The sequence below is a fragment of the Symphalangus syndactylus genome, chromosome 19, assembly GCF_028878055.3.
Source record: "Symphalangus syndactylus isolate Jambi chromosome 19, NHGRI_mSymSyn1-v2.1_pri, whole genome shotgun sequence".
Taxonomy (NCBI): Eukaryota; Metazoa; Chordata; class Mammalia; order Primates; family Hylobatidae; genus Symphalangus; species Symphalangus syndactylus.
Window position 1 is genome coordinate 46,281,374 of NC_072434.2, and position 19,053 is coordinate 46,300,426.

At 40.5% G+C, this 19,053-nt stretch overlaps 1 protein-coding gene and 1 long non-coding RNA gene across 4 annotated transcripts in view; one reads left to right on the forward strand and one right to left on the reverse strand.

The window, feature by feature from the left end:
• Positions 1-19,053, reverse strand: part of PDE4B (phosphodiesterase 4B) — a 591,358-nt gene that overhangs the window by 47,963 nt on the left and 524,342 nt on the right. The gene's annotated exons all lie outside the window — the stretch shown is intronic.
• LOC134731892 (uncharacterized) overlaps positions 258-19,053 on the forward strand; it is a 45,335-nt gene continuing 26,539 nt past the window's right edge. Inside the window, exons 1-2 of the long non-coding RNA XR_010114587.1 lie at positions 258-625; positions 18,577-18,635. This is a non-coding gene — a long non-coding RNA (uncharacterized lncRNA). The remainder of the gene's footprint in view (positions 626-18,576; positions 18,636-19,053) is intronic.

The window sequence follows — 19,053 nt, forward strand, 5'->3', positions numbered from 1 at the left end:
CATAGGAGGATTACTAATGTCAATCGGAGAAATCCTAAGGCCTGGCATTGAAGGGTAAGGAAAGAGTGTAAGGAAGAAAAGAAAGAGAGATAGCTGAATTGCATATTCAATAAGGGATTTTACAGTAAGAATCAGCTGCATAATTTGAAAGGCCCAGTACAAAATGAAAGTGCAGGGCCCCTTGTTCAAAAAGCAGTAAAATTGCTATAAAAGATACTAAAATATAAAATTTTTTCCTTTCTTCTGCATTCTCTCTTTCAACTTGTCAGTGTTTTTTTCTTCATATACTTTTTATTTTAAAATACTTTCGGACTGACAGAAAAATTGCAAAGATAGCACAGGGGCTTCCCACATATCCCACATTCTAATTTCCCCACTGTTAATGTCTTACATTATTATGGTACACTTGTCACAATTAATGGTTTGGTGTGTTTAAATATGGTATTATTTCAGGCACTGGGATACCTTGAGGTGAGTGCAGACACTCACAGCAACCTGAAGGCCCTGCCTCTTATGACTAAGGGCACACGCATAGCTCACCAGCAGCTGGCTACTCCTTCCTGAGAGCTGCCAGACTGACGAGCTGTGCCCCCACCAGGCACAAGAGCTGGGGAAGTCGAATTAGGTATTTCTCCCTTCTCATGGTCCCCAAGCCCCTATCCACAGCAGACAACCCCTTGGGTCCTAGCATACTGCTAAGGGTACTACCACCTCTTAGCAGGGGCATGCTGGGTACCTGAAACAGGGGTGGACAAGAGGCTCATCCCCATCAAGACCTGGCCTCTGTCTACCACAGCCATGCCAGCCCAGGGCAGAGACAGCTGCTACCATGTCCCACCTGAGGCTACAAAGCACATGTGGCTAACTCAGACCCTCCCTGTGCCTATACCCTGACTGGGGATGGGGGGCAGCACTGGTCACAAGCCCAGGTGGGAAAAAGGAAGCTGGAAGATTCCTAGGGCACCAGCGAGCAGAGGAGAGGATGGTTAGGATCTTGTCCAGGGAGACAGGCAGGTGACAGGAAGTGAGAAAGTGCATGAGCCAAGGCTCCAAGCCACTGGCACATACTCCATTGCCCCATCAGACGTCACTTACAAAACACAAGTTCAAAGATAGTATTATTACAAGTTTTAAGATGGCAAATATGGAGCCCTTCTGAGCATAGGGCCCTGTGCAACCCAACAGGTTACATACCCATGAAACTGGCTCTGTTCCTGTCTTACATAAGATTGCCCTGAAAAGAAACAATGTTTAACACCACAGAAGCAAATCTCAGAGGCAGTAAGAGTAGGTCATGGGACCGTGTATGGTCATGCAGTTGAACTTTGTTTTCAAAAACTTCCAGAGGGAAGAAGTAGGGAGAACCAACCTCCCTTCTCTTCCTCTCTTCTTTCCCTCTTTCACTCCAACAAGAGTGGCAAAGAAAGATTTTCTTCCTTCTATAAGTCTGCTGGGTATTGCATTTGACTCTGAGAAAGAGGAAGAGAAATTTAGTAAATAATATTAATCTGCTAGTGATATATGGCATTCAAATAGCTCTTTTCTGAAAGGAGCTCCCAGCACACTCTTCATTAATCCTTGCAACATCTTTGTGTGATAGATACGGAAATAGGATGATTATCTTATTTACCTTAAGGCATAAACTAAGAAATCAGAGGTTAAATTATTAGAGCAAATAGTTCCCTCCAGATTCCTAGCAAGACTATATCTTGGTCTATGAAACAGAGGATTCAGTTTAGCACTGAAAGATGCACGTATTCCTGAAAATGCTGCATTTAAAGTTTCATCTTACCCTCGGATCTCTTCCATTTAAAATTGCATAACTGCTTTCCTAAATGTTGTCATTTCTCAAGTCTCCACTTCCCTTTTCTGATCTACCTAATGCACAGGGAAGCTGTGCAATATTTACTCAGAAGACCTGGTGTGGTTCTTGTCCTGCATCTTGCTTCAGTGGGTAACCTTGGGGAAATTACCTATGTTCTCGAAGACTAAATTTATTTATCTCTAAAATGAGGATAAGAAAAATATCCTATTCTCATGGGAAAGGTAGAATCAGAGAATAAACATAAAAATGGACTGTAAACCTTTTAGTACTATATATATTTTGCAAATATCTCATTTATTGTTACAGATGGGATATAGGCACATTTAGAAAAACAGAAAATTGCAGAGAAGCCAAAAATTCAAATGATAAAAAATCTCACATTTTTAGCAGTCAGAGATCACCATTGTTGACTCCTTTGTGCATGTCATGTATGTGTTTGTCTATGTAAACATACATATGTATATAACATAAATAGGATCACATTGTACAAACTGCTGAGCAACATTCTTATTTTCAGTCAATGATCTTTTCATTTTTTTTCTGTTTCAATAATTTTTCAGCTCATCTAATACTTAGGTTCATAGACCAATTTCCCCAGCTTTTTAAATGCAAATCTAGTAGAAATGAGCATGTGAGTTAGCAGAGTCCTGTTGGGAAGAGGGAGAGATCCAGAGAAGAGTGACAGGAAAGGGTAATTAGAAACCTCTGCCTGGCCACAAATAGCTAGTTGCTCATAGTTAGAAAACATGGGGACACATTTTAGCAGTTATGAAATCAGTGGCCCCACTGGTAAAAGACCTCAGGTGCCCTAAAAGCTGGCCCTGCAATCCGTGCAGGGAAGTGTAATCTTATGACTACACTGATCTCTTGGAAAAGTAGGCACAGGGGCCCTTTATGTATCTAGCATTATTTAACTTTGAAACCTTAAGTCTCATGGCTTGTAATACACTTGAGAAAACTGAGGCTGAGAGGAAAAAGTGCTCTGCCCCCAATTACACATGATTAGCAATTGAAAGCATCACAATATTACCCAAATATAAATTTCCTACAAATTATATCTAAATGATATTCCAACATATCTCTATATATCAGAAACTTATCTGTCAAGTCACCCACACTTTCTATCCACAGAAAGCACACAGAAAAGAGCTGTACATAACCTTTATGGGCCTCACATAATTGGACTCCCTTTCTATTAGAGAAGGTGGTAACTATTTGCAAAGTTATTCTAGTGGCTAAATCAATTGGACCAATTGCCACATGCAGCAACAGGAATGAATATCATAAACATAAATGTGGAACAAAGGAAACCAAATATTAAAAAGTATATGAAAAAGTAGTATGGGTCAAATTCCATAAAGTTCCAAAGAGGCAAAAACTAGTCTATAGTAATAGAAGTCAAGATATTGGCTACCATGTGGGCTTAGTGACCAGGAGGGACTTGAAGGGCTTTCTATAGGATTGGCAATGATCTATTTCTTGGTCTGGGAACTGGTTACATAGGTATGTTCACTTGATAAGAACTCACTGATTTCTACACTTGTGATTTGTGCACTTTGCTGTCTTTCTGGTTGTCCATGTAGGCTTTCAACAGATAGTCCCATCTAAGGGAAGCCCAGTTTAAAAAAACAAGAGCAGAATTTCTAAAACAACATTTCCTTTCCTTTTGTTTAGCTATAACAATGGGTATCAACAGAGTTTGAGTAAATCTCACATAGCTAAAAGACAACAACAAATGTTGGTTTTAATGTGACATAGACCAGGATGCTCCTACCAACTCGAAATTCAGTGGAACACATTAGAGTCTGCCCCAGCTGTTTATAAATCGTAACTGTGCCATTTAATAGCAGTGTGCCCTTAGACAAGAAAAGTAGCCCACTGTGCTTCCATTTCCTCACCTGTAAAACAGGAAGATAGTTTAAACTAGCTGTGAGAATTAAGTGAATCAGCATACACCAAGCCTTTGGTACAGCATCTGGCACGTGTCAGGAACTTCTCCCCTCCTTCCCACCACTTCTCTGGTCCTGGGTCACTTTCCTGATGATATATTGACATGTATTTGACAGCTGGGTCATTGACAGAATTTTGCTTTGGCCCTGGGAAAGGAAGCATGTGTAAGGTTGGCCATGAAATCCTACAGAGTCCTTCCTGCTGTAGGACTTCAGAAAAATGCATTCTTGACATTTGTCTTAAGTTAGAGATTGCTGGTTTCCACTTCTACAATATAGAGCTGACCTGATGGATTGTTTTTTCACAAAATTCTAACTGACATACCAGGTCAGTGGCCTTTCAGACGTGGAGAATTGTGTAAGGAAGCTGTTTGTTCATTCCTTCAGCAAAAGTACACTGAGCATCTACTACGTGCCAAGCCTGCTGCTGGGTGGGTGCTGAATTACAGCAATGCACAATACACTTCAGGAGTGGTATTGTCCACTGCACTGAATGATTATGTTGGAAATCCCTTTTCCTTCTATAAATAGTAAGTCTGTGAAGCTAGGCGCCTTCTCAGCTTCCTCCCATAATCTTCTGATCTTTGTAAATGAGAAATGTGTATTAATTGGATTCTTTATATTCAGCTTTACTTTTAGCTTCATTCACAAGCTTCTAGACCTGTAGATGTCTCATGTTTGGGTTGCTCCTATGGCTCTACATGCCTTTAAGTTAGCATACTTACTCCATTCTTCGGTTCCTTCCCATAGTGCAATAAGTACTTGATAAAATGTAAAATAGTTTCATACATATGGGAATTGGCATCTCTTTATGCAAAGGTGTTAGGTTGAGGCTACTGGCCTATTTATCTATTTATTTGGCAATCTTGGTTGTGATTTTTTCCCTTAGAGTTAGGAATAATTTTTCTTCATCATGAGTTATTATGTCCAAATATATAATATTTGGTAAATGAAGCACACTCAGGTTAGAGTGCAACATTTCAAGAGGGCATGTTATTTTAACCTTGGGTAAAATATCTATGGAACAAATCATAAGAACAGGAGAACATGTATACACTGCAATGCAATTCTTCCAAGACCAAAGTTTGCAAGCCCTATATAGCCTTTCTTTAGGCAGGACTTTGTTAGCATGTCTTTATAAATATGGAACTTTGCAATTGCATACGACAGGGATTTCACTCTCGGTGGATTCACAAAAGAAGAGGTTCACTGCCCTTAAGGGAAATAACAGTGAAAAGTAGGTCATTTTGATGCCAATCTCTTTAGCAAATTCCTCTAAGACTACAAGTAAAACAAAAATTCTAATCACAACTGGCTCTTGTATATATAACTTGGCAGTTTACCAAGCACTTTCACTTGCATATCTCATTTTTTTCCTTAAAAAAATAACCCCAAGAGAGAAATTATTATCATTATGACATACATTTTCCATTATGAATGTGAGAAAATTGAAGCTTGGATGCATTTAACAATTTGCTCAAAGTGATACGATGGGGCTGGGATGGAGGGATGCAAAGAAGAAGGACAGAGAGATTGAGAGCAGAAGATGGGAAAGGGAGGGAGAACGAAGGAGACATTTTAATTATATTGAATGCCGGGCGCGGTGGCTCACGCTTGTAATCCCAGCACTTTGGGAGGCCGAGGCGGGCGGATCACGAGGTCAGGAGATCGAGACTACAGTGAAACCTCGTCTCTACTAAGAATACAAAAAAATTAGCCGGGCGTAGTGGCGGGCGCCTGTAGTCCCAGCTACTCGGAGAGGCTGAGGCAGGAGAATGGCGTGAACCCGGGAGGCGGAGCTTGCAGTGAGCCGAGATTGCGCCACTGTACTCCAGCCTGGGTGACAGAGCGAGACTCCGTCTCAAAAAAAAAAAAAAAAAAAAAAATTATATTGATTGACATATTGATTCTAAATTCCATAATTATTTTGCTAAGCCACGGGGCCTGTTATAAATAAATGGTCTAAGTTTCTCTTTCTTTTATAGAGATAGGCTTAGACAAGGCAAAACTATGTCTTTGATGTGCCAGCCTCATAGCACTGCTTCCTTTTGGTCTACCTCCCACTCTTTTAATGTCCTTACCCTTACAAAAACCTGGTCTCCAAAACTCTGCCTTTGGCATTTACATGCTAACGAGAATCTGTTCTCATCCAGCTAAAACATGTACCACCAATGTGAAGGGATGTTCAAAGAACTTAATTATCTACCTGTGTTGGTACTGAAGACCAATGACACAAGAAAGTGATAGGGATAGAGGCAAGCTGCTGTCCGATTATTTTTCTAATGAAGTAAATATATTGACAAAAGATTTATGAAGGATATAGATCAGTGATTAAAAAGCTTAGTCTCTGGAGCTAGACTGCCTTGGTTCATATTCCAGTACCACCACTTACTGTTATAAAGCTTTGTTACATAAGTTGTTACTTCTCTGTGCCCCAGTCTCCTCATCTGTGTAATGAGAATAATAATAGTATCTATTTTAATGGGCTGTAGCATTTGGTTAACAAATAAACAAATGTAAAGTGCTTAGAACAGTGCATGGTACATTACAAGTACCAGATGAATGTTGGCTATTATTTATTGAATATGACACGATAAATATTTAGTGAGTAAAATTTTTGAGTGCCTATTATGTTGTAGGCACATCATGAAACTCTAAGAGTATAGTGGTGAACATTAGGTTTTGCTTACTTGAAGCCTATATCCTAAGAGGAATAAAAAAATAATTATCAAAAACTTAGTACAACTTGAAACAGAGATACTAAAAAGTGTAGAATGCTATAAACATTTATAATAGGGATAACCAGGGACCCAAAATCTGAAAAGTGGGATGTGAAGGAAGGCCTGCCTTGGAAAGTTATGAGATTTTGAGGAATAAGAATTAAGTGTCAAGGGAGAGGAAAGTATTCCAGGCAAGGGGAACATCAGAGTATGCTCAGGAATGCAGAGAGGGAAAGACTGATAGGAGAAGCTAGATCAAGTTATATACAGCCATGGAAGGCCATGCAAAGATCTTGTATTTTATTCTGGAAGCAATTGGAAAACTTGGTGGAGCTCTATCAAAGGAGTGGCCCAGCCAAATTTGCATTTTAAAAAGATCCCTCTGGCTGCAATTTGGAGAACGAACTTGAAGGCAAGAATGAAATCTAGAGACTAGAAATATGAGGTTAGCTAAATACTATTCAAGAGCCCCATATCTACAGGAAGACATACACGAGTTTGATATCCAGCTTTGCCATTTATTAGCAGTATTAACTTGAGTGAGTTACTCAATTTCTCTAAGCTTTAATTTCCTCATCTCTGAAGTGGGGGTAAGCCTATCTTGTGGGGTAGTTATAAAGATTAAATGAGGTAAACTATACCAAAACACATAAAACATTACCTAGTAACCTAGTTAAGTATCTATCCTAGTTGTTGGTAGCATTTGTTATGATCTAAATGTGTCCCGCAAAATTCCTGGGTTGAAACCAGGAATTTTTTGCGTTCCTATTTCTCCACATCCTCTCCAGCATGTGTCGTTTCCTGATTTTTAATGATCGCCATTCTAACTGGTGTGAGATGGTATCTCATTGTGGTTTTGATTTGCATTCTCTGATGACCAGGGATGATGAGCATTTTTTCATATGTCTGTTGGCTGCATAAATGTCTTCTTTTGAGAAATGTCTGTTCATATCCTTTGCCCACTTTTTGATGGGGTTGTTTTTTTCTTGTAAATTTGTTTAAGTTCTTTGTAGATTCTGGATATTAGCCCTTTGTCAGATGGGTAGAGTGCAGATTTTCTCCCATTCTGTAGGTTGCCTGTTCACTCTGATGATAGTTTCTTTTGCTGTGCAGAAACTCTTTAGTTTAATTAGATCCCATTTGTCTATTTTGGCTTTTGTTGCCATTGCTTTTTGTGTTTTAGTCATGAAGTCTTTGCCCATGCCTATGCCCTGAATGCCTAGGTTTTCTTCTAGGGTTTTTATGGTGTTAGATCTTACATTTAAGTCTTTAATCCATATTGAGTTAATTTTTGTATACGGTATAAGGAAGGGATCCAGTTTCAGCTTCCTACTTATGGCTAGCCAGTTTTTCCAGCACCATTTATTAAATAGGGAATCATTTCCCCATTGCTTGTTTTTGTCAAAGATCAGATGGTTGTAGATATGCGGTGTTATTTCTGAGGCCTCTGTTCTATTCCAGTGGTCTATATCTGTGTTTTAGTACCAGTACCATGCTGTTTTGGTTACTGTAGCCTTGTAGTATAGTTTGAAGTCAGGTAGCGTGATGCCTCCAGCTTTGTTCTTTTGGCTTAGGATTGTCTTGGCCATGCGGGCTCTTTTTTGGTTCCATATGAGCTTTAAAGTAGTTTTTTCTAATTCTGTGAAGAAAGTCAGTGGTAGCTTGATGGGGATAGCACTGAATCTATAAATTACCTTGGGCAGTATGGCCATGTTCACAATATTGATTCTTCCTATCCATGAGCATAGAGTGTTCTTCCATTTGTTTGTGTCCTCTTTTATTTCTTTAAGCAGTCATTTGTAGTTCTACTTGAAGAGGTCCTTCACACAAACAAGGGGCCATCTTGAAGCAGAGAGTGCAGTTCTCCTCAGACACTGAACCTGCCAATGCCTTGATCTTGTACTTCCCAGCTTCCAGAACTGTGAGAAACAAATGTCTCCTCTTTGAATATTACCTAATCTCAGATATTTTGTTATAGCAGCAAGAATGGATTAAGATGGCATTATGATTTCTTTATTACAGTAGTCTATGCTGGAGATGATGATAGCTACAACCATGTAATAGCAATGGAGATGAAGAGAGGTAAATGGATTTGAAACATTCATAAGTTAAAATCACATGGCCTCTAAGGTGGTGGAATTTGGTTGATGACCAAAATTCAAGTCACTTCAGCCTTTCAGGTCCAGAAATGTAATTTTGTTAGTGTGTTTTGAGTTCATTCAGTTTATACTCATTCAACTCACAAGAGCCCAATGGCAAATCAGAGTCCAGTGAATTAATAGAGAACAATAATTTATAAAAAGCTTTTTATGTCTTCTGGTAATCACGTTTCCCTATGTGGGAGGCCAAATTCTAATCATAAGATGGCTTGGTAGGCATGAAATCAGAGCAGGAGAATCAGTTGGATGGTTTAAATGGCTCCGTTCCTCAAGCCTGATATACTCAGCTCCCTTGCTGAGATAGATTGTATAATAGTTGTTTCTGCTCAAGCATTTCTATCTGCCTAAAATGCCTTTCCCAACTTTGCTCACCTGGCTAGCTCTTCCTTATCTTTTAGGACGCAGCCTAGTGTCATCTCCTCTACAAAGTTTTCTAAATATTCTGAGGTTGGATTAAACCTCCTTCCTCTAAGATCTCACAATACCATATGCAAACTTCTATTTCCAAATGACCATATTTCATTACAAATATTTCTCTTGGTTTTTCTCATCTATTAGATTCTAACCTTCTTGAGAGTAGAGAACCTATCTTTTTGAGCTAGTCTTTTGTGCATCAAGCATCTATTACCTAGTAGAAGCTCAGAAAATATTGGCTGAAATGTAGACATGGCCAACATATCAACAGATGGGCTATGCATTACCAAAAAGAAAGGGGCCTTTGCCACTGAACAGTATCAAAGACACAATGTCCAATACTTGTCCTTTGTTCTTTTTTTGCTAGTCTCCAAACAAATCACCTTCTTTTTACTGATTTATTCAGTGTTACCACAGCTAATCAGGTCTATCTTTCTTTTGCATTCATGTGTTGATTAGATTTCTAGACTGGCTAATTTTTATACGGGAAACATTTTGCCTCTCAATAGTGCTTCTGCAAAATCACTTGCAGATTTGGTTATTTAACTCTCACTGAGTACCCACATTCAGGCATCTTATTGCAAGTCTCTGTGCACCAAGAGTTACTAGAGTCCCACGTAGGTTTTTATAGCTGTCGTAAGAAAGACACAAGCAAAGTTCAGAGGCTGCAGAGATAGAGTTCAAGGACATGAGGGAAAAAGGGATCATGAGAGATTTGGAGGCCAGGTAAAGAAGAATGGGTGGAAGTTTGAGAGGTTGGAAAATGAGGTAAGGCAATGGACAGCATGAAGAAAGATACCAAATTAGAAATAGGTCACACCATTCAGTGTTGTTTGGGGAGGACAAATATGAGAGTTCTAGTTGGTTAGAACATTTGATTTGAGTAAGTGGGTTGAGTAGGATAAACTTGCAAAAGTAGTGTGGTCAGGGCCAAATTTTGGAGAGGTTTTCAATGTTAGATTAAGGAATCTGACTTTATTTGGCAGGCAATAAGGAACCATTGAAAACTGCTCAATGGAAGAATAGCATGCACAAAATGGCTTATAAATCCCTAAATACCATTTTATAGTTGTCTAATTCTTTGCAGTTATAGACCACTTTCTTATGCATTATCTCTTTTAATCCTCATCTATCTTGCGAGAGAGGTATTATTGTCTTTATTTTATAGAGGAAAAGCCTGATGAAGCTCAGGGAATTTCCATGTCTTCTGGTCATTACAGGCTTCACCTCGAATCCCATAACTAGAAAATGTAGAACCTGGAAACTTGAATCTAGGCTTTCTGACTCCAAGTTCAGTGCTCTTGATATATACAATACAATCTTTAAGAAGACGAGCTATTGCTCTGATAGCACAATTTTATAAAAATTACAAGAGTGCAGAAAATAAGCACTTGGTAAATTATTAACATCAGAGAATATCATTTGTAGAAAAAGATAGGAACTTAAGAAGTAGCCGGGCGCGGTGGCTCATGCTTGTAATCCCAGCACTTTGGAAGGCCGAGGCAGGCGGATTAGGAGGTCAGGAGATCGAGACCACGGTGAAACCCTGTCTCTACTAAAAATACAAAAAAATTAGCCGGGCCTGGTGGTGGGTGCCTGTAGTCCCAGCTACCCGGAGAGGCTGAGGCAGGAGAATGGCGTGAACCCGGGAGGCGGAGCTTGCAGTGAGCCGAGATTGCACCACTGCACTCCAGCCTGGGCGACAGAGCAAGACTCTGTCTCAAAAAAATAAATAAATAAAAATAAATAAATAAAAATAAATAAAATAAAGAAGTAAGGAGGCCTCAAATTAAGATGTTATCAGAAGGAACACGAGAGTTATTTATCCCTCAATTTTATCTTTATTTGTAGAATGAAAGTGGTCAAAGGAATTTCAAGAGTCAGTGAAGAGTAGAAGCAAATGTGTTTGCTGTTGAGAGTGAAGGTGGTGGGTGAGGAGGGGAAGAGGACTAGGAAATTTCCAACCTCTTGAAACATTACTAGCTAAAATCTCTTTCATCTGCCCAGAGGAAAGTGTCTCTGCCTGATGCTATCCTGGGTGATGTCTCAGATCACACATGACCTTGGATCCATCACTTTATGAAAATCGCATTGTATTTGGTAGTCCAAGTGTTGTAAAGAGCAGAAAACCTGCTATATACAGTCTTTACCAGTTGACATGCACTTTCAAGTTTACTGATTTTCTTCTGCAAACAAAGCCATTAAAATTATCTCCATTTTTACAAATGAGATTATTGAGGCTCATGCAGGTGACGGGACTTGCTTTAGAATCTAGAATGTCTACACCGTGCAATATGGTAGCTACTAGTCACATGTGGCTACTGAGTACTTAAAATGTGGCTGGTCTGTGGTGAGATGTGCTGTAAGTGTAACATACATGCTGAATTTCAAAGTCTTTGTGTGAAAAAAATGATGTAAGTTGCTCAATAAATGCATATATTTGATTACATGTTAACTATTTTGCATATATTAAGTAAAATATGTTAATAAAATTAATTACACCTGTTTCTTTTTATGTGTTTACTAGAAAATTTTAAATTACCTGTAGGGTGTTTATTATACTTCTATTGGGAAGCACTATTCTAGGTCATAAGTCTATAGCCAGGACGTGAACACTCAAAGGCCAGCATTCATTCCACCATAATTGCTTGTCTTAAAAGAGGTGGTAGTAAAAATAATGATTTTTTGCTAATATTCAGTAACTTTCCAGAGTCACAGACTTAGTGGATTCAGACTGAGGCAGTTTGCCTCCAGTGTGATCAGGAATGCCTTGGGGGCTATCTCAGTTGGGTGAGTCTCAAGGAGACATTTGGATTGGCTTAACTTTATTTTTGACCCACCATAAGTCAGGCAGTATGTGAGAGACTATGTATATTATTTAATTAATCTTTGCCACAACCCCAGTAAATAGTTATTATCCCTGTTTTATAGATGAGTAAACTGAGGCTCAGAGAAGTTACATAATCCGCCCAAAGTTACAACACTAAGTATATATTAGATCGTGGTTTCTAATCTAGCCTGAATTCAAAGTTGATATTCATCACTATACCAGTCTATAGAAGAGGTGCATCTGAATCTCCTGGGGGTGATTCCCAGGCTAAACCCCAGATGTATAAAGCAGTCTTGGCAGACTGAGTTCTGGGAATTTGTTCTTTTTAGAATTGCTTCAGGTGATTTCCATCCTCAGCCAGGTTTGGCAATAACCACGCTGAGTCTTTCAACTTTTTTTTCCTGGGAGTCCCACCTCCTCAACTTGCCTAAGAGCTGATAAATTATTTTATTTTATTTTATTTTATTTTATTTTATTTTATTTTATTTTATTTTATTTTATTAGAGACTGGATCTCACTCTGTCACCCAGGCTGGAGCACAATGGCGTGATCACGGCTCACTGCAGCCTCGAACGCCTAGGCCAAGTGATCCTCCTACATCAGCCTCTAAAGTAGCTGGGACTACAGGTGCTTACCGCCATGCCTGGCTGATTTTTTAATTTTCTGTAGAGATGAGGGTCTTGCTGTGTTGCTCAGGCCGGTCTCGAACTCCTGGGCTCAAGTGAGCCTGCCACCTTGGCCTCGCACAGTGTTGGGATTACAGGTGTGAGGCACTGCACTAGGCCTGACTTAAAAAAGTAATAATAAAGAAAAGAAATTAAAAAAAAAAAGTTTTCCTCTGAGGCACCCTTCAGTGGGACTGACCATTCATCTCAACAGGATCCCTGCTTCTCTCAAATCTTATCATCTACACCAAAATGTGGGGCCTGACAGTTTAATTAAGAAGGGATAAGCATAGATTTCAGAGATAAAACAGCCATTCCTCCTAAAGACTTTCTTAGTAAGCATCTAAGCAGTCTAGGGCTGTGTCTGAAGTGTGCGGGGTGCGGTTTGGTGCAGCAGAGGTGGTGAGGGATGGAGGAAGGAACACTTTAGTAGGAGACTCACAGGCTCTTGAGGTGATTTACGGGGTTCTGGATGATTCAGTAAGAACTCCTGGATGTGAATGAAGACACTGAACAAAGAAAGCCAAGCAACTCTTTTTGGGTTGGGGTTTTCTGTGTGTGTTAGGAAAGATTAACAGTTATGATTTTTGCAGCCTCTGTGGGTAGACAAACAGTTGCTTTATGTGACAGATTCAGAACTTCCAGTGAAATATAAAATTATGCCTCAGGTTTCATGGCAACCCAACTCCACACAGTAGCAAACAAGAATTGTTTGAGAATGAGAGAAAGAAGCCAACACTGTGTATGTCACAGCTAGCTCACTTTCCTTTGGCCGATTTCTCCTAATTTAGCAGTACTTCCGTTCCTGCCCTAATTTCCCCTGGTTTGTAAACTACGTCACTTAACTGAACTCAGCTCCAGACTTTAAAAAAACAAAATTTTGTATTTCAGCTATGGTTTTCTTGGCATTTCTCCCTCTGAAGAATTTTACTGAATTCTGATTTTTCCTTTTTACCCTTGAAAGATTGTAGCTATCAGCTGTGCTTACTCTTTCCCTGTTGGTTCCTTTCTAATGCAGTGTCTAACACAGTATAATGCAATGTCTGTTTAAATGTGATTAAAGATTTCAGTGTTTGGTTTAGACCAATATTTACCAGTGAAATCCTGCCAACATAAATGTGCAGGCTAGGTAGAAAATATTGGCTTAAATCAATCTCCCCCTGAACACACACATACAGACAGGACTGTAAATGTTTTGCATGTCACTTCTGACATTTTGGCCTCTTGTTGCCAGCTTCACACATATAACAACTAGACACAGATTCTGAAAAGTCTTAAAACTGGGATAATCTAGATTATAGATGCCTAAGGTAATTTTTAAAAGTTGTTTTCTCATTGGTGAAGGTTTGATGTTTTTGTTTTTTGTTTTGCTGGTTCTTCTGGCATTTATCATATAATATCATGTTATCTAGTTAGGGAGATTTCCTTGGATTATGTGAATTTGTATTATTTGAAATAGTAGTAAACAAGGGAATATTAATCTTTTAATGAAGAGATTATACTACAAAGTTCGTTGCAGAAATATACAGCAGACATTTTGAGATTGTTGAATCAGCCTTGCTGGGCGATTGCTTTAATTTAGCAATCATTTACTAAATTGAATTTACTCACTGATTGAACTTATTGAATGAATGAATTACTGCTACATTCTGACTAGATTTCAAATAGTTGTAGTTTGGATTAGAAATTATTTTTCTGAAACTGAATAGGCTAGGCAGCCAGCAGACAGAAGGCTCTAGCTGGCACCCAGCAGACACAGCCTCAGAAGAACCCAGGAGGGTGGAGAGTGAGTGAGGTTTACGTGGCCAAGGCTCAGAACCAAGCCCTCAGTGAAAACTTTGAATTGCACAGTTCCCATACTACACTTCCTCTTAGGTAGGGAGGGCTGGGTCTGAGATGAGGAAGAGGGCATGACTCACCTACAAAAAAAAAGAAGGCCACTGAAGTTGCTAATGGTAAGGACTGAACAGTGCTTGATAAACAGCAAGCATTTAATAAATACTTGCCTTCACTTTGTGAGGCCGAGGCAGGCAGATCATGAGGTCAGGAATTCGAGACCAGTCTGACCAACATGGTGAAATCCCGTCTCTATTAAAAAAAAAAAAAAGGAATACAAAAATTAGCCCGGCGTGGTGGCGTGTGCCTGTAATCCAGCTACTCAGGAGGCTGAGGCAGGAGAATCACTTGAATCCTGGAGGTTGAGGCTGCAGTGAGCCAAGATTGTGCCACTGCACTCCAGCCTGGGTGAGAGTGAGACTTAGCCTGGGTGACAGAGTGAGACTCTGTCTCCAAAAAAATAAAAAATAAATAAAATAAATATTTGCCTCATGAACAGGTGAAATTAGATGCATTAACCTACAGTAATTTGTGGGGTTGAGTGTGGCATTTTCCAATTAAGACTCAGCAACAGAAATAACTTCTATGTTTAATAGTAATAAAATATATTTTACTTTCTCTAACTCCAAATGCTTAAGAGCTTGTGCAACAAAAACTGAAGGACCCTAAGGGAATGGATATAAAAATAATGCTAATCATTGCAACCATCAATTGAGAGTCAACCCTGAACAAAATATCCCTAATACTCAAAACAACCTTGTGAGATAGATTTGTTATCATTAATTTATAGATGACAGAACAAGTGGGAAGAGAATGATGTATGGGTAAAGGTGGCCTGGGAGCCTGGACTTAACAGTAGGTCCCAGTAGGAACGAGAGTGAAAGACACAGTTGTCATTGCTCTCAAGGAATGTGTGTCCAGGAGGGGAGAAGTGCATAGACAGAAAGTGAAAACAGCAAGGGCAAACCATGGACTGCAGTTGGATCATCAGAGAAGGACTGGGAGCAGCAAAGGTGTGCTTGTGCTTTGGACAGAGCAGGTACTTCATAAGTGTTTGTGAAAATGCACTGAATTAAACTGAATTACAAGCCAGGCAATGGTAACCGTAGGCGGAATGTCATGGCGGCCAAAATGAAATGTGAAGTAGAGACAAGATAGGTCGCACTGAACAGAGTGATGAAAAAACAGTGGAAGTTGGGCACGGTGGCTCAAGCCTGCAATCCCAGCACTTTGGAAGGCCAAGACGGGCAGATCACCTGAGGTCAGGAGCTCGAAACCAGCCTGGCTAACATGGTGAAACCCCGTCTCTACTAAAAATACAAAAATTAGCCAGGCATAGTGGTGGGTGCCTGTAATCCCAGCTACTCAGTAGACTGAGGTAGGAGAATCACTTGAACCTGGGAGGCAGAGGTTGCAGTGAGCCGAGATCACACCACTGTACTCCAGGCTGGGCAAAAGAGGGAGATTCCATCTCCAAACAAAACAAAACAAAAAACCGTGGAGCCAGATTATGAAATGAGACCAAGAAGTTTGGATTTGATGCAGGAATAGCACGGAGCTATTGTAGGTTCTTGAATAGGGGTGAGGCATGAGGGGAGAGGGAATGTGCAACTACAAAGCTGGCAGGAGGATGTAAGATGGCTCTCAGTGGAAGTAGCTAGAGTTGGGAACCTGGGGAAGATTCTACTGTTAGGATTACCTATGTAGGCTAGAAGAGATGGTAGCAATAGGATGACAGAGAAGAGCTAAGTTCTAAGCAGTGTTTGGAAGGAAAAAATATATGTTTAAGGGATGGGATATGGAGGACTGGAGAGAGGAGTTTCCAAAATCATCACAAAGGGTGACAATTGTGTCCAAAATTCTCAAAAAGCCTTATAGTGGGACACAAGAGCAGAAACACTGATACATGTGAGGGAGTTAGGGGAGGAGGGGGAGACATGTTAATTTGGACCACACTGAGTTTGTCTTGACTCCCACATGGTTACAAGGATTTAGGGTACACCCATAACAAGTGGAGGAGCCCCAGGCATGGATTGCTGCGAAGGATTACAACTCTCCAGGCCACTGTGCTGCCTTCTCATTGGTTCCTGAAGAAAGGTCAGGGACAAATACTTACAAGAGGTCTCCCCCAAATTATCTCAGCAACTCCTTGCTCTCTTCCAGTCACTCTACCCCCATTTCCTCAGTTCCCAGTGGCCACACAGTCAAAGCAAAGCTATGAGTGATGAATGTTTTGGATGATTTCCAACTCTGCGGGGCACAAGCTTAATGCAGGAGATTTCTCCTCAGCATCTGTAAGGAACCAGGCCAAATCTTCCAGGATGGGAAGGATTATTGAATCTGAAAGGGGCCTTAGAGACTGGCTGTATTTAATCCAACTCCTTGGTTCACACATGATGAGACTGAGGCCAGAAGGGAAGTGAATCTTCAAGAAAAGAGCCATTCCCTCCACAAAATGGAAAGAACCAGTTTCTCCAACAAGGTGCAAGAAGGGTAAATCACTCAGTCACTGCCACTGAGGCACTTACAGTCCAGCAAGACTGTTTTGAGAGTAGAAGTAATTCTATTCTAGAATTCTAGAAGTAATTTCAGAGTAAAGTACTTCTCCATGGATGGGCATGTTAAAGAAGGCTTCCTGGAGGAAGTTATGCATTGGCACGGTTTTAAAGGATAAATAGGAGCTCGCCTGGTCAAGAGATAGAGAAAGAAGATATGTGCATTTTAAGCAGAGGGAAAAAGTAAAGAGACTTAACACTCTATGGTGCTTGGAGTTACCACAAGGGATAAGTAATTTTATTGTAATTGATGATAGAGGAGGAACCACTGGAGAGGCAGGCAGAACACTGCTAGAATTTAAAAAGTGGGGTTGGGGTTGTAATTAAAACATGAAGCAGTTATCCACAAGGTTGTCAGTGATGTTCTAAAGAGTTACAGTCAGAACCAAAGACATAGAAAGTACTACAGAGCAGAGGTAAACTTTTTCAAAAGAGCCAGACAATAAATTATTTAGATTTGTGGGCCATACGGTCTCTGTTGCAAACAACTCTGCCATTTCAGCATGAAGGCCATCACAGATCATACATAAACAAATGGTTGTGTTCCAATAACACTTTATTTGCAAAAACGTGGCTGGCCCATGGGCTATAGTTTGTTGATCTTGCTATAGAGAAATTTTGAGATCCTGAAATCACTCTCCTAAAGATGTCTGCATCCTAATCCCTGCAACCTGTAAACATGTGCTGTTCTATGGCAAAAGGTAGCAGATGGAGTTAAGTTTGCTAATGAGGTAACCTGAAAATAAGGAGATTATTCTGGCTTATCCAGTTGGGCCCAATGTAATTGAAAGTGTTCTTAATGCTGAAGAGGGAAGCAGAAGATTTAGTGTCACAGTGATGGAAGGTGAGAAAGGTCTGACCAGCTATTGCTCCCTTTGAAAATGAAAGGGGGCCAGGAGCCAAGGAATGCATGCAACCTCTAGAAGCTAGAAGAGACAGGAAAATGGATGTTCCCTTAGAGTCTCTAGAAAGAAACACAGCCTTGCCAAAACTTTGGTTTGTGTTGTTTTTAGCCACTAAGTTTGTGTAATATTTATTGCAGTAATAGGAAACTAATACCAACACCCACGTGAGCCAAACCTTCTAAACATTCTGGAGAAACTCAAGCCTCCATAATTAGGAATGGAGGCTCAACATCCACTTAAAGCCCTCATTTAGGTGAAAAGAGTAGGTTAAAGAAATGTGATGGCCGGGCGCGGTGGCTCACGCTTGTAATCCCAGCACTTTGGGAGGCCGAGGCGGGCGGATCACGAAGTCAGGAGATCAAGACCACGGTGAAACCCCGTCTCTACTAAAAATACAAAAAAATTAGCCAGGCGTGGTGGCGGGCGCCTGTAGTCCCAGCTACTCGGAGAGGCTGAGGCAGGAGAATGGCGTGAACCCAGGAGGCGGAGCTTGCAGTGAGCCGAGATTGCGCCACTGCACTCCAGCCTGGGCGACAGAGCAAGACTCCATGTCAAAAAAAAAAAAAAAGAAATGTGGATTTAGATGTGAGGAAATCAGGTAACACTTTCAGGGAGTGTTTAAAAGGAGCTGCTTTTACTATTGAAAAAGCTTTATAGATCCCTGATGAAGAATAAGAGGCACTGAGGTGAATTTCTCTTTATCTGTGTTTCTCTACAGGTTCCCAGACCTATACATTTGGGGATTTATACCTAAGGAAGGAGAAGCTCTGCATGAAGGTAAAGATAAAGGTCTCAGAGCAGATCCCTATACGCGGTGCTCACAGTGGGGAAGTGGCGGTCAGGAATCAGCCCTGACTTTCTATTCCACTGGCATTAGGTCACCCTCTGTCTCCACTCTGTGCCACTGTACCATTTACATCATGGGGAGTACTGCTTATTCCCCATGCTTTAAAATGTGTGTCATGAGGGAAATGAGAAAATGATGCTGGTGACATTTGACAAAGGAGACAGCATTCCAAAGGTGAACTTGAGCAGGCCTGGCATCTGCATGCCATATTAGGGGTCACTTCAGAGACTGCTGCTGCTGGGCACTTGGAGAGGTAGGTCAGTGGAGGTCAAAGGCTCCCAGCCAGAAGTTCTCTCAAGCTACCTGCCATGGCTGTGAGTGGAGGTTGTGGATTCTAACCTCCCTTCT